Raw genomic sequence first — 16,782 nt, 5'->3', positions numbered from 1 at the left:
AGCTGAAAAACATGCCCGATGTCTTAGAAGATACTTTTTTTCCTTTAGATTTACCTTTTTAAGGCTTGAGGGAGATGAGGAAGGTAGTTTGCATCTAAATTAAAGTCACAGTTTCCCACTGTGCTGTCAAGGAGCTGCAGACAATTCTGTTTTTATTCAGCTTTAAAGAAAAAACCTCTCTCATTCTTCTGCTTTAGGCCTGATTAAAATATTCAGGTTCACCAAGAATCATGAAACAGTGCAGGCCTGTGGCTGCCTGACCAGATGCTTAATCAGAAGCATCAGCAAGCAGGGAGTTTTCAGAGAATGATTTAAGCCTCCAAAGTAGAAGTGGGTGGTTTGGTTTGCAAGAAACTATTTATATGTTCAGAATGTGGCCTCTGGATCCTGTTGGTTTCCATGTTCACAGCATGCGAAAACTTGTTTTCAAACTGTTTCTTGTCTTTATTCTGCCACGTCAGAGCGTCACCCATTGCTTTGCAGTTTTATGCTTCAGCCTTAATAAGTGGCAACCATGCACTGGTTTATCAACTGTTAACCTAAAGAATAAAAGACTTGTAACTGATGTCTTGACAGCTGTCTGGCTTCAAAGTATAAGTGCACAGGTCATGTTTATGCTAATGTTTCCTATGTTCGCATTTAGTCATGTTTATAATAATGATAGTGAATCAAGTTTAGCAGCAGTATTTATTAGGGTATCACAACAACGCCATGAAGTCAGTTTTCTTTCAATAAAATCTCAGTAAGAACTCTTGTTAGCTTTGTTAGCATTGATGGAAATATGTATTGTTACTAACAATGATTGACTCTTTATTTTTGTACAAATCCTGGAGAAAAAACAGCTTAGTGAAGTTTGATTGGGTTCCTAATCACAAGAGTTTTACTGCAATATTTACTACATCCTGGATGCTCCTCTTTGCAGATGATGTCATGCTTGTGAATTATTGATAGTTGCCCCTTCATCGAACCCAGTGGCATGACCAACTAATGGAAGATGAACACATGCCAGAATGTGCTTTAAAATCACATAATTGCATACCTGGATAAAACTTACCCTTAAAACAAGCCAACTTCCACAATATGTTTATGTCACTCGGAAATACATAAAGTATTACTGAGTTGGGCTAGTTGGCAGACACTGAATAAGATGGAAATGAACAGATTCGGATTATACTGTTGGACCATTCCACGATAAAATATCCGTGACGAAGACGCAAAACAGCCCCTAAAGTTCAGGCAGATGTTTTACATGATGGTTACCCTGCATTCCTCTATAAATATCTGGGTTAAACGGATTGTTCCAAACATTGTTCAGAAAAACTCAGAACTTTGATTGAGAGGTTGGTTGGAGAGTGGAACCCGCATAAAGAAGATGTTTTAGAAAAAAATTAAATTCAGTATCACCAGCCTTAAAAATCAAGCATAACATTTCAATTTAGTCAGTGTAGGAGATTATGTACACTGGATACACCCATGTTCAGCCTTTACTGCATTATACATTTTTTTTGTAAGCTTTGAAACCAGCTCCTGTGAATTTCCAACTTAAGACCTCAGGGTGACTTGAATATTTACTGCATCTGTCAACAAATAAGTGCTCTAACCAGTCTGATGGTGACTTGCTGGGTAGCAGCATGATGTGGGCTCCAGTCTTGTTTTATCTTGCAGTGGTTTCCCAATGTTTCATCATCATATTCCCATTGTGATTTTCCTCTCACCTCGCCTCCTGATTCCTCACTGCTGGTTAATGAGGCAGAGACTTCATGTGAGGCGGTTAAGCTGCCGCTCCGCTCTCAGAGCTGCCAGTTCTTAGATAAAGAGAGCGTGCACAACTGATTTACAAGGCTCGTCTCCCCCCAGTGTGAATATTTTAGTTGATTTAAAGAACTTTAACTGTAATAAACTATCATGACAGCAAATGTGCATCAACCTGCAAATCACAACACAGCGCTCAGAGCTTCTCCTCCAGCTGTCAAGCAGCAGAAGCAGCGTTTGCAGTAACCTGATGCAGGCTACATTAATTTGCAGATGTTTAACCTAAATCTTTCTGTTCATCCTCCTGTGTTTGCTTTCAGGGCATTTGTTTGTGTGTTTTCTCAGCAGCGTTTGATATCTATATGTTTACATCGCTCTCATGTCTCAGCAAACTGTTACTCCCTCTCTCTTTAGGAAGAAGTCATTTGATACGGGCGTCAATATTCCAGGGGAAGGGTCTGCATTGGTTAACTACTCCTTTTATTGGATTTCCATCCAGAAGGGTCCGTTTTTCCTGGGATGGTGGTTCCTGAGCATCTTAACTCATATATAACTGAGCACCAAGCTAGAGAGAGTTCATTTCATTGATGTTAATTCGGTCTACTGCCGATATCCAGGCTATGGTCATAGAGGAGAGGAATGATCTTTGAACATTACAGAGCAGCTTCAACAAGCAGTTACAGGTTTAAAGCAGTTGGGGGCAGTATAAATGAGGACATAATAATAAATTGTCATATTAAAGCAATACAGCTTAGAAATTATACACATTATGGTTTAGCTATGTTTGGTCTGTAAAATCATAAGGAAAATGTCTGTCTGTCCATCCATCGCTTCTTCCTTGCTTCTGTTCCAGTTTCCATATTTAAAGCCTGACCACTGAGGAAATATCAGCCATTAACTCCTGAATTTGATGTTAGAAATGTGTAGGAACCTTTCATTAAATACGTCTATTTCCTTAAATACATCAGTGTTCACTAAATGTTTATACTTCACGCAAAAAGCAAATAAAACAAAACTCCTGGCAGATTTCCTCTTTACTCCTCTGTCTTTTCAGAAGTTTCCACTGTTATTCTTCTCATTGGTCAAGCATTACTTTTTTATAAATATGTCTTCCAAAATGTTTGATGCTTCTTTTAGTTTGCTTTTCTACTTCAGGTGCATCAGAAGCTCAAGCCCTCTGAAAACCACAATACTGAGTTTATTGAGGCAATATTTACTGTTCTAACCATTCTGACTGCAGCTGGTTTATTTTGTCCGTATTGAGGATTTCAGTCTGCATTAGAAGTGCAGATAACAGGAATTAATACTGATGGTGTTTTAATGTTTTTTACATACAAGCTCACCCAGCATGAGCACACTGTGGGAGTACATTACATTCCAGCCACACTAATTTAAGATCATTACCTGATTCATATCACTCCCCCATTAACTGATGAAGTACACTACTGAAAAAAAATATAGGGAACACTTAAACAACACAATATAACTCCAAGTAAATCAAACTTCTATGAAATCAAACTGTCCACTTAGGAAGAAACACTGATTGACAATTAATTTCACATCTTGTTCAAATAGAAAAGACAACAGGAGGAAATCTTTGGTGATTATCAAGACACTCAATAAAGGAGTGGTTCTGAAGGTGGGGACCACAGACCACTTCTCAGTACCGATGCTTTCTGACTGATGTTTTGGTCACTTTTGAATGTTGGTGGTGCTTTCACACTCGTGGTAGCATGAGACGGACTCTACAACCCACACAAGTGGCTCAGGTGGTGCAGCTCATCCAGGATGGCACATCAATGCCAGCTGTGGCAAGAAGGTTTGCTGTGTCTGTCAGCGTAGTGTCCAGAGCCTGGAGGCTCTACCAGGAGACAGGCCAGTACACCAGGAGACGTGGAGGAGGCCGTAGGAGGCCAACAACCCAGCAGCAGGACCCCTACCTCCACCTTTGTGCAAGGAGGAACAGGAGGAGTACTGCCAGAGCCCTGCAAAATGACCTCCAGCAGGCCACAAATGTGCATGTGTCTGCACAAACAGTTAGAAACCGACTCCATGAGGATGGTATGAGGGCCCGACGTCCACAAATGGGGGTTGTGCTCACAGCTCAACACCGTGCAGGACGCTTGGCATTTGCCAGAGAACACCAGGATTGATAAATTCGCCACTGGTGCCCTGTGGTCTTCACAGATGAAAGCAGGTTCACACTGAGCACATGTGACAGACGTGACGGAGTCTGGAGACACCGTGGAGAGAGATCTGCTGCCTGCACCATCCTTCAGCATGACTGGTTTGGCAGTGGGTCAGTAATGGTGTGGGGTGGCATTTCTTTGGAGGGGCGCATGGCCCTCCATGTACTCGCCAGAGGTAGCCTGACTGCCATTAGGTACCGAGATGAGATCCTCAGACCCCTTGTGAGACCATATGCTGGTGCGGTTGGCCCTGGGTTCCTCCTAATGCAGGACAATGCTAGACCTCATGTGGCTGGAGTGTGTCAGCAGTTCCTGCAAGATGAAGACATTGAAGCTATGGACTGGCCCGCCCGTTCCCCAGACCTGAATCCGATTGAGCACATCTGGGACATCATGTCTCGCTCCATCCACCAACGTCACGTTGCACCACAGACTGCCCAGGAGTTGGTGGATGCTTTAGTCCAGGTCTGGGAGGAGATCCCTCAGGAGACCATCCACCGTCTCATCAGGAGCATGTCCAGGTGTTGTAGGGAGGTCATACAGACACGTGGAGGCCACACACAATACTGAGCCTCATTTTGACTTGTTTTAAGGACATTACATCAAAGTTGGATCAGCCTCTAGTGTGTTTTTTCACTTTAATTTTGTGTGTGACTCCAAATCCAGGCGTCCATTGGTTAATAAATTTGATTTCCATTGATGATTTTTGTCTGATTTTGTTGTCACCACATTCAACTTTGTACAGAACAAAGTATTCAATGAGAATATTTCATTCATTCAGATCTAGGATGTGTTATTTGAGGGTTCCCTTTATTTTTTTGAACAGTGTAAATACTGCTCCAAAGTTTAATAGAGTTTATGAACAGTCAGACTTTCTTATTATTTCTTAATATTTTAGGGCTTTATAAATCAGAATCAGCTTTATTGCCACGTTCGTACATACAAACAAGGAATTTGACTCCAGTACACTTTGCTCTTTTGTTCTGTTTTTGCATTACAGAATATACAAATTTACAATTTACAATATACACATATATAATAAAAAGGTGCATTTGCAACATCTGTATGCTGTTGTTTGGTACATCAGAGAAACAGCCTGGAGGAAGAAACTGTCTCTGTGGCGGCTGGTTTTAGTAAACAGTGCTCTGTAGCGCCACCTGAAGGTAAAACTTTAAACAGTTTATGTGCAGGGTGTGTGGGGTCTGCAGAGATTTTGGCAGCTCTTTTCTTGACCCTAGACCTGTATAAGTCCTGGATGGAGGGAAGATCAGCCCTGATTATTCTCTCTGCAGTCCTGATTATTCATTGCAGTCTGGACCTGTCCTGTTTTGTGGATGATCCAAACCACACTGAGATGGATGAAGACAGGACAGATTGAATGATGGCAGTGTAGAAGATGACCAACAGCTCCTGTGGAAGGTTGAAGTTCTTGAGTTGCCTCAGGAAGTACAGTCTCTGCTGGACCTTCTTCTGAACAGTGTCTATGTGTGAAGACCATCTCAGGTCCTCAGAGATGGTGGTTCCTAAGAACCTGAAGTGGTCCACGGCTGATACAGTGTTGTTGAGGATGGTGAGGGGGGTGTATGGGGGTGGTGTTCTCTGAAAGTCCACCACCATTTCCACAGTCTTGAGTGGGTTCAGTTCAAGGTAGTTCTGACCGCACCAGTGGACCAGCCGATCCACCTGCTGTCTGTATGCAGACTCATCACCGTCCTGGATCAGTCCAATGACAGTGGTGTCGTCTGCAAACTTCAGGAGTTTCACGGACGAGTCCGATGAGGTGCAGTCATTTGTGTACAGAGAGAAGAGGAGTGGGGATAGAACACATCCCTGGGGGGCACAGTACTTATTGATCTGGATCGGGAGAAGATGCTCCCCAGTCTCACCTGCTGCTGTCGGTCCGTCAGGAAGCTGTTGATCCACTGACAGGTGGAGGCTGGCTGGGACGTTGAGCTGGGTGAGCTTCTGGTGGAGGATGTCTGGTATGATGGTGTTGAAGGCTGAGCTGAAGTCTACAAACAGGATCCTGGCGTACGTCCCTGGGTGGTCGAGGTGTTGCAGGATGAAATGTAGACCTAAGTTAACAGCATCATCTGCCGACCTGTTTGCTCGGTAAGCAAACTGCAGGGGGTCCAGCAGGGGGCCTGTGATGTCTTTCAGGTGCTTCAACACCAGCTGCTCAAAGGATTTCATGACCACAGACGTCAGGGCTACAGGCCTGTAGTCATTTAATCCTAGGATGGTGGGTTTCTTAGGAACCGGGATGATGGTGGATCGTTTGAGGCAGGAGGGGACCTCACATTTCTCCAGTGACTTGTTGAAGATCCTTGTGAAGATCGGAGCGAGTTGATGTGCGCAGGCTTTCAGACATGATGGGGAGACGTTATCAGGTCCTCCAGCTTTCTTTGTTTTCATGCCCTGAAAGAGCCTGTTTACCTCTTCCTCGGAGATCTTTAGTACAGGCAGAGGATCTGATGGTGGGGGGTTGGTAGCTTTGTGGGAAGAACTTGTTCCTGAATGGGATGTAGAGGAGATGATTTGAGGTGTGAATGGCTTCTTGTCATGTCTGCAGTAGAAACCATTCAGACAATTGGCCAGGAGACAACTCTGTTCAGGATGGGTGGAGGGGCTCTTGTAGGCAGTCAGGTTTCTCAGACCAGTCCATACAGCTGAAGCATCACCAGTAGAAAGGCTGTTCTTCAGCTTCTCACTGTAGCTTCTCTTAGCTGCTTTGATCTCTTTTGTTAGTTTGTTCCTGGCCTGCCTGTACCGTGTCCAATCTCCACTGCTGTGAGCTTCTTCCTTTTCCCTGCGGAGGTTCCTGAGGTGTGGAGTAAACCATGGCTTATTGTTCCCAAAGGTGCAGAAGGTCTTGGTCTGCACACACATGTCCTCACAGAAACTGATGTATGATGTCACCACATCAGTTAGTTGGTTTAAGTCAGTGGCTGAGGTTTCAAAAACAGTCCAGTCTGTGCATTCAAAGCAGGCCTGTAGCATCTGCTTTGATTCCTCAGTCCACTTCTTAACAGTGTGAACCTTGGGTTTGGAAGCTCTTAGTTTCTGTCTGTAGGTTGGGATGAGGTGGATTAGAAAATGATCTGAAAAACCCAGAGCAGCCCTGGTAACAGCATGATATGAGTCCTTTAAAGCTGTGTAACAATGGTCCAGTGTGTTTTTGTCTCTGGTGGGACACTTAATATGCTGTCTGTATTTGGGGAGTTCATTTGAGAGGTTTGCTCTGTTAAAATCTCCCAGTATTATGATGAAAGAGTCCGTGTATTTTTTCTCCAGGTCTGTAATCAGCTCAGCGAGATGTTTTTCAGCAGCAGAAGTTCAGCCATGTGGTGGAAAATATGAGCCGATTATTATAAACGAGGAAAACTCTCTCAGTGAATAAAACGGTTTACAGATTATGGAAAACGACTCCAGATCAGGACTACATGTTTCTCCAGCACTTTTATGTCTCTGCACCAACTTTCATTTATATAAAAGCAGATTCCGCCTCCTCGCTTCTTCCCCGATAGCTCTGATCGGCTGGAAGTCCGGCATCAGCAGTGCGCGGTCCGGGATGTTTTCACTCAGCCATGTCTCGTTGAAGCAGAGAACCGCTGATCCACGGAGGTCCGTGTTTTTACCGGTGAGAAGAAGCAGCTTGTCCATCTTGTTGTTGAGAGAGCGGACATTTGCCAGGTGGATTGAAGGCAGTGGTGTTCGTAGTCCTCTTTTGTGGAGCTTTACCAGCACGTTTTCCCCCTCCGCCGTTTTCGGCGCAGAATCCCATATAGAGCCGCAGCTCCGCTTGCCAGGAGCTCAGTGAACCTCGGATCAATGAAAGATGGTGAAAAAAACCCAAGAGAGGACTCTCTGAAGTTGAGTAGTTCCTCTCTACTGAATGACACCACAGAACTGTGGCTCCAAAAACATAAAAACACACAAAATACAAAAACAAAGAGAGAGCGAAGCTCCGAGGCGGCCATCGTCGGCGCCATCTTGACTGAACTTGAAGGTTCTTCAAAGATGTCTTGCTGCTTTTTCCCTCCACATCAATCTTGAAGCCATATTATACTAAACAGTTAAAACATTTAGAGTTTCAAAGACTTTTAATAGTAAATACATCAAGTTAATGTTGGATCTCAATCTGTGGACAAAATCCTGACTGGTGAGGACCTCTTCTTTTCTTCATTCTTGCAGGTAAATTTAGTTGGTTGGGTTCTTTTTCTCTACCTGCTTTTAGAGAACTCACCACAGGTTCTTTGTGCTGTTCAGTTCAAAAGTAACTTTGCTTCAGTTTTCTACTGTCCATCCTTGTATTTTCTTGATGCTTTCCTTGGACTGAAGTGGTTTCTGCAGTCCAGATACATTTACACCCACCTGCTGCCACTGTTGAGCAAGCTTAAAATGATAAATGGCTTTTAAAATACAAATTCAGTTCTTGGTTTTTGCTTCAGTGTCTCATTTCTGTTCATGTTTTTGACTGTTGTTTATAATTTAAAACAGAAATCAATTTGAAAAATGATCTTTTGAGTTTCAGAGATGCACCAGTCAGATTTGTTTGACTATTAACCCAACTAAAAGGAATTTGTTTTTCTCATTTACTCCTTTATAAGACATATCATGGCTCACTAATTTCACGCTAACCCAGCCATACTAAAACCTATTCATTCATTCATCCATACGTAGAATGGTTGGTAACTCCAAGGGCTCATGGACAGAAGATGGAGTCTAACCCAACATTTTCTGATTACAAGATGTCTTCTCCCCCGCACTGAGCCTCAGTCCCCCACAAATCTACGGACTCTTAGAAGGGATAAAACCCAGCTGTAAAACATTGTTTGCTGCCCTCCCCCGAAAGAGCCGCTGATATACCTGGAAGGTTGTGGTCAGGGCAACATGTTAGGGCTGCGGTGTGGTGCGTTCACTGACCAGCTGCTCATCGATCAGGAAGCGTAAAACTGACTGATTCGGGTCACCAGGAGAACACATATCAGTTAATTTGGGTCTGCTTTCTGTAATTTTACTGTGGCTGTTTTCAATGATATCTGATGAATTCAATGTTTTTTGTGACGAGTTCAGTGACCTAAAATTCTCTCAATATGTTTGTTCTATAAATCTATAGACTTTGTGAAGGTAAAAACTGCCCCAACAGTTCAGTTCATTATTAAACATTTAGAAATATTAGATCCAGAGACACCAGCAGCTGAAACTCTCCAGGTCGCTCCGTGCCGCCGTACACCAGCAGCTTCAGTTCACTGCTGGATGGGCAGATGGCTGGATGAATGAAAAATGTCTTGTTAATTAGACAACGAGCGCATTATAAATCCATCCTGTGTCCTTCTCTGTCTTTTAAACTATTGACACGACTTTGTGGGGGAAGTTAGACGCTCTCTTTGTGCTGCTGGTGACAACAGATAAAGTATTGGATGTGTATTTTCATCATGTTTTGAGAACACCAGGATATTTCTAAAGATTGGAGCTTTTGAAGCAGTTTTCTAAATAATGGAGCTCATCATGTTCATGTTGTTTTTACAGATTTTCTTTCTGGAATCCTTTCTACTTTGATATCCTGTTTTAAACAGACAAGGAAGTCTAAAAAATCTTATTTTGCATAGTTGAACAAATTAAATTGATCGCCTGCAGCAGGATCAGTTTGAACTTGCTTTATTGTTTTCATGTTAAACTTGTTAACAGGCCTGGGTTCAAATATAGCAGTGGGTTTAAAAGTGAGCGAAGCTCTGAATCCTTATAATAGCTTTTATTTCCATACATGCAAAAGCTGTTCCTGAGGAACATCTTGCATGGAGTCGACCCGGTTCTGGCACCTGTGAACATGTATTCCAGGCCCATCGGACTACGTTCCACAGCTCCTCTGCATTTCTTAGTTTTTCCCTCAGAAACATGTTTGATGTGATCTCCACTGGTTGATTCTCTGTTGGATAAAGGTTCAGGGATCCGGCCGACTGCTTGTTGGTCCAGAACCAAGATTCTGCTCCTAACGTGTGTGTTTGGTGTGGTTGTCATGTTGAAAGACCCATTTCAAAACATTTCCTCCTCAGCCTGAGGTAACAAGATCTCTTCATGATCCCTGGTATGGGATAAATACGCCCGACATCATAGTGTGAGAAACATCCCCACATCATGATTCCTGCTCCGCCATGCTTCACTATACTGTGGCTTCAATTCAGTGTTTCAATTCAGAAAACTAAACCCAAGAACTCCATAAAATGTTGGTTTAAAAGAAGGACAAATAAATACAAATTAAGGCAGATGAGAACCTTAAAATGGGCTGTTTTGTTTTGTGCAGGACGGTGAGCTGCTTCATGTCATGAGAGTCCAACAGGCCTAACCACTGAACAGGTAAGGAAGACTGGCACTGAACTGTTTCCATGTTGAGGTCCACATTATTCTGCAGGTTCAGGACTAAAACTTGGAGTTTTAAAAATGCTGCAGTCTCTGATTTTGTTGAAGAACTCGGAAAGAGAACCTAGAATCATTGGAGGTGTGGACGATCAGTCCTATTTTCTTCGTCAATACCTGTTTTATCGCTGAATTTATGGTGAACACTGTGCAGCTGGAATTGAAACACATTTCAACCATCTGACCATACGTGTCCCCCGTAGATCAACTCAGGAACAACCAAGGCACAAGCCTGTCATGAACTGGAAACTGCTGGAACACCAGTGGCACTGACCAGTAAAGCCTAAGATGGTGCTGACCAAGCGAGAAGCTCCTGCTCCAAAATCAACACCTTCAAGCTGCACTTGTATCTGCAGCTGGCCACGTAGTCAAGCCAAATGTCTTCTGGAGAAATGTTTTCTTCTTTACGAGACAAATACTGAGCTCTTTGGACACAGCGACGAGAAGTTTGTTTGGAAGAGTCAAGATGAGGCTCTTAGGCCTAGGAGCACCAACTGCCAGGCAAGGCAGTGGCAGCATTATGCTGCGGGGCTGTTTCCCAGTGTTACTGTTGCATTTTAAAACGATGACGTAATGAAGGAGGAAGACTGTCTCCAAATTCTTCTAAATTAATCTCAAATCAGCAGTTAGATAGTTGAAACTAGGACATAGTTGGATGTTCCAACTGGACAGTGATCCCAAACACAGATTCAAACCTAACTGAATCTATTAAATGTACTAGTGACCCAGTTTGACATGAAATATGAGTTCAGCTCCAACAAGGTGATCGTTACAGATGTGTCAGTTGAAGATCAAGTGAAGGATGCTGTGTCTCTCAGTTCCTCTGCTAGCTGATCTTCTTCCTGTTCCTCTGCAGGACCTTTTTAAGGTCTGGCAACTCTTCTGTCCTCCACTTCTCTCATGAGAAAATGTTGTATTACGGCCTACAGAGAAAGCACCGTGTTAGTTTGTATGGTATTGAATTGAGTTTGTAAATGTTCCAGTTTCTGATGAACCACTTTCCTATACAGGTCCTTCTCAAAATATTAGCATATTGTGATAAAGTTCATTATTTTCCATAATGTCATGATGAAAATTTTACATTCATATATTTTAGATTCATTGCACACTAACTGAAATATTTCAGGTATTTTATTGTCTTAATACGGATGATTTTGGCATACAGCTCATGAAAACCCAAAATTCCTATCTCACAAAATTAGCATATCATTAAAAGGGTCTCTAAACGAGCTATGAACCTAATCATCTGAATCAACGAGTTAACTCTAAACACCTGCAAAAGATTCCTGAGGCCTTTAAAACTCCCAGCCTGGTTCATCACTCAAAACCCCAATCATGGGTAAGACTGCCGACCTGACTGCTGTCCAGAAGGCCACTATTGACACCCTCAAGCAAGAGGGTAAGACACAGAAAGACATTTCTGAACGAATAGGCTGTTCCCAGAGTGCTGTATCAAGGCACCTCAGTGGGAAGTCTGTGGGAAGGAAAAAGTGTGGCAGAAAACGCTGCACAACGAGAAGAGGTGACCGGACCCTGAGGAAGATTGTGGAGAAGGGCCGATTCCAGACCTTGGGGGACCTGCGGAAGCAGTGGACTGTGTCTGGAGTAGAAACATCCAGAGCCACCGTGCACAGGCGTGTGCAGGAAATGGGCTACAGGTGCCGCATTCCCCAGGTCAAGCCACTTTTGAACCAGAAACAGCGGCAGAAGCGCCTGACCTGGGCTACAGAGAAGCAGCACTGGACTGTTGCTCAGTGGTCCAAAGTACTTTTTTCGGATGAAAGCAAATTCTGCATGTCATTCGGAAATCAAGGTGCCAGAGTCTGGAGGAAGACTGGGGAGAAGGAAATGCCAAAATGCCAGAAGTCCAGTGTCAAGTACCCACAGTCAGTGATGGTCTGGGGTGCCGTGTCAGCTGCTGGTGTTGGTCCACTGTGTTTTATCAAGGGCAGGGTCAATGCAGCTAGCTATCAGGAGATTTTGGAGCACTTCATGCTTCCATCTGCTGAAAAGCTTTATGGAGATGAAGATTTCATTTTTCAGCACGACCTGGCACCTGCTCACAGTGCCAAGACCTCAGCAGTGCCACAGGCTGATTGTCTCCATGCCATGCCGCATTGAAGCAGTCATTTCTGCAAAAGGATTCCCGACCAAGTATTGAGTGCATAACTGTACATGATTATTTGAAGGTTGACGTTTTTTGTATTAAAAACACTTTTCTTTTATTGGTCGGATGAAATATGCTAATTTTGTGAGATAGGAATTTTGGGTTTTCATGAGCTGTATGCCAAAATCATCTGTATTAAGACAATAAAAGACCTGAAATATTTCAGTTAGTGTGCAATGAATCTAAAATATATGAATGTTAAATTTTCATCATGACATTATGGAAAATAATGAACTTTATCACAATATGCTAATATTTTGAGAAGGACCTGTATCTGCTGTCCATTGTAATAAACAGCCTTTAACTTTTAATAGAAAGTTTTTTATATTGAAACACAACCCGAAGCTGTTAAATTACGGAACTATATAAACATATATCTTTAAAAAGTCTTACTTGCTTGGTTATAAAGTCTCAAGGTCAGGATTACATTTTTAGCGGTTTCAGTCAACGTTTTGCACGTTTTCAACTTGAGGTGGCTGTTTATTTTTAGATATTAGAGTTGAACCTGATTAATTAAATGTTTTCTGCATGTAAATAAAGAGTGTTACCATCACAGAGCGTCACCCACAGCTTCCTTTTCGGTCAGAATCTTCTCATATTGAGAACAAATGTTCTCAGAAACACCTGAAAGCTGTAGAACCTCCAACACGTTTTTTGTGATTCCACAGAGGCCCGGTTCACTTTGCTGCACATTTTGCCCTGAGGGAGGGATTTTTGTGGCTGTAGAAAAGGAGATTGAACGCCTACATTTTGTCTTGGTGTAAATGTTGCATCCTGCTGAGACCGATGAAGGACATTGTTCTCATTTAGTCAGTGGATTGGGTTTGTGCGAGAGACAATGTGTTCTTTGGAGAAAATACAGCCGACTACAAGCTTTGCATTTTCCTGAAACTGGCTGAATTTGGCTTCAACAGCTTCCTTTTAATTGCACCTAAACATAAAATGGGGATGATTTTCATGCAGCTTTTTCAGTGTGAGGAGTATTTGAGTTTCAGTGATTTTCTGACCAGATTTACCAGTATTCATACATGTAGCAAATCTCACATAATGATGTCCTAGGAGAGTGTGTCATGGCTTTAAACATTTGGGCAGTAGCACAGATCTATTGCAAGAGGAGCATGTTGAGGGGAAATAAAGACCAGACCTCCTAAAAAGTAAATGACATGCCTTAAATATTTATACCACAACTGCTTCTTGATGTTTGTTAGAACTACAGGAAACAAACCCAAAGGAACGTTTGTTTTATCTTCGAAGCACAACTTGGAAATGCTGCAGCTCTTCTTCTTCAGGTGACTGACCTTTTGTGTTGCTTTCATTATTCCTCCAGGATCTGCCCACTAATGTTTAATGATGTTGTTGAGGACCTTCAGGATATTTTGGAGGATGACTAGGGTTGTGATGTTCTTGCAGACATGATCATCTGCCCATCTGTTTAATACATGGCATTAAATTGCTTCTAGACTTTCTCCCCCTTGTTAAATCCCGAACAACTTGAAAAAGCACTTTGTTTAGTTCAGCTTCAGAAGTCACACCCAGGAACTGAAGACAACACCTAAATAGGACTTGTCTGGCAACATGAGATAGGCTGAAAGACCCAAAAAAGCAACACATCATGCCGTGATCTGAAGAAAACCAAGAATGGAAATCCAAATCAAATGGTTGACAGCAATTGTTGATGCCAAGAGTGACCCAACCAGTTGTTGGGGTTAGGGGGCGATTAGGAGTCATATGACAGACAGTAAAGACCAGGAGAAAGAAATGCTATTGCTTAGATGACCCACCACCTCCTTCACCTGCTAGTCCAACAAATACCTTCTCAAAGAAACCAAGACACTGACCTAAAATGCATCAAGGCTGAAAAGCCATTTTTTCTAAACTTTCTGTATCATTTTAGTTTTCAAGCTGCTGACATTTTCATTGAAAGTTGATGCATCCTTTGTAGATGACATGCCTGGCACCAGCCCATCTTCATTAGGGCCTAATACACCCTGAATATAGTCTGAATATTGTATCCTAATATGCATTATTCAGAATAGCTGTGAATATTGTATGAGGAGGCTACATCTGAATTCAGACAGTACTATTGGACCTGGCAGATGGATGGAGACTTGTGAAGAGAATACGTTAACCAATAATTAGATGCGAAAAAACGAAAAGCGGGACAAAAAGTGGAAATGGATCTAGATTTTAGAATGCATAGAGATGCTTAGTGAATTAAAGCAACGGCAACACGTTGATTGTCCTGGCCTTTACGAACGCGTCAGTTTGTGAAAGCTTCGGCTCATCAGTAAATGTGCTGATGCATGTCTTCAGATGGAAAAAAGTGATCTTTCGTTCTTATCTCACCTCCTTTATTATATCCCAGCATTCAGATTGGAACTGCACGAGATGAGAGAATCAGTTTGTATTGAACATGGCTGAATGCTGTGCTGATGAAAGCTTATGCTGATAATAGCTTTTTCATTATGTCCTTAGCCAGGCTTGGCATTTCATTTTCTCTGGCACACAGAGAGACAAGTTAAGATTTCCACCGCTGCAACTTTCAGAGGCTGCTGTTCTTTTTTGATTGGATCGTGTATTTTCAGTATTATTTCTTATAAAGGCTTTCTGCTCGATTAGGTTCTGTAGAGGTGGCCCTGGGTATGAAGGGTTGTTTTGCATTTAAAAATAAATGTCTGTGATTACCTTAAATTGATTACCTTAAATCAGAGCAAAGCAGGTCTTTAACTCTGTGTCTCCATCTTTTATCATTCTTTCCATCTTCTTCCATGTTCTCTGGTCACCTTGTCCATAAAGTTAATTTCTGGCTGTTTGGTCTTCTGAATACTCCTCCTAATGGACGTAGCATCTCTCACCTGCAAATCAACTCTGTTCCACTCCTTCTGTTTCATCTCCAAGCCATCCAACTTTAGATGTCCCTGTGATAAACTCTCTGGATACTCATGGTCATCTTTTGTAAGGCCATACCAGGTCAGCTAGACATTGTCCAGAAGTTTAGCCTGGAATAGGCTTCATGTCGACATCTTTTCCACATTCCATTCAAGATGTCTTTTCCACGAAGGTAATAAGGTGACTTTTAACTTTTATTTAAGTTTTCAGTCCTCAGCTATTCAACATATGAGTCTCTGTAGACGTTGTTCCACATTAAGAATAAAGAGTTCTTTATGTAGACATCTTTTCCACCTTGTCAACAACATATTTTCACCTTTCTCTAGGTCCAAATTCTGGTCGGGATCCCGACCAAAAGGCACATTAATCTGGTCCTAGGCCTAGGAAAATGCTGACTGAAATGTCGAATTTGACATAGAGGTGTGCTCTCCATTGCTAAGGGATACATACAAATGCTACTCAATCTTAAATGCAACATTATGCAAATGCCCTGTTTGCGCTAGTGAAGATTCACTGACTTTGGGATGCTGGATGATTAAAGCCGAAAGTGAAACTGATGGCATCACCTACCTTCTGACAAATCTAATTATCTGATCACTTGGGTAGACCATTTAAATGTTTTTTGCATGAGGCCAGCTTATAGTTGCAGTCAGGGGCTGCACAAAGTTATTCCAAGAGCCATAAATGGGCCCGGGCCGCACTTTGGACACCCCTATTTTAGACCGATGTCAAAGTCATCTTCTGTGTCTTTTTTTTTTTTTTTTTAGAGATTTTGTTTGAAAAATCAAGCTGATTACCTTCCATTTGCTAAGCCTCCATCCGCCCCAAGGTGCTTCCTCTGTCTTGTTAGAGGGAACGATTGTGGTTTGACCTTCTAAACAGAGAACATATAGATGTTTAATGAGAGCAAATGTTGGTTTTGTTTGGGCCGTTAGCAGTAACCTCTGGATTGGTTGGTCTTAGGTCAGTTATATCTGATAAAGAGTGCAGTCTTTGAAGTAACACTAAGAAAGTATTTTCCACTTTCAAAACCAGGGATACAGTCTGAAGTCAGTGTGATTGAAGACCACAAAGTCTGAAATGTTTTCACACCCTTTGGTTTCATCAGATATTTTAAGACGTGGATTTTTGTTTCTGATCCGATGTCGTTTGGTGTAAGAGGCCAGCATGCTCGCTCCAACTGCCGCTGTCTCTGAGGAATCTCAGTCATGTTGAGTGGAACCAGATGTGCTTGTTCCCACCTTTCTCCTGTAACCATCTCTCCTTTCAGTGTCTGCTACCACTTCCTGAAGAACCATATATGATATATGAGGTTCTCTCCTATGTTTCTAGTTATAGATCAGGTCCTTTACTCCTGACAGAAGAGCA

At 42.4% G+C, this 16,782-nt stretch overlaps 1 protein-coding gene across 2 annotated transcripts in view; it reads left to right on the top strand.

Moving 5' to 3' along the window:
• LOC124882845 (plexin-B2-like) overlaps positions 1-16,782 on the top strand; it is a 175,561-nt gene that overhangs the window by 50,192 nt on the left and 108,587 nt on the right. The window contains exon 2 of one of the 2 annotated variants that reach the window (XM_047389423.1): positions 10,246-10,298. The exons of the other annotated variant lie outside the window; for it this stretch is intronic. The gene's annotated coding sequence lies outside the window, so the exon portion shown is untranslated. The remainder of the gene's footprint in view (positions 1-10,245; positions 10,299-16,782) is intronic. 2 annotated transcript variants of the gene reach the window in all.

The sequence above is a fragment of the Girardinichthys multiradiatus genome, chromosome 17 (assembly GCF_021462225.1).
Source record: "Girardinichthys multiradiatus isolate DD_20200921_A chromosome 17, DD_fGirMul_XY1, whole genome shotgun sequence".
In the NCBI taxonomy this organism is placed as follows: Eukaryota; Metazoa; Chordata; class Actinopteri; order Cyprinodontiformes; family Goodeidae; genus Girardinichthys; species Girardinichthys multiradiatus.
The sequence above is the reverse complement of the archived record's forward strand: the minus strand, read 5'-3'. Positions and strand labels throughout refer to the sequence as shown.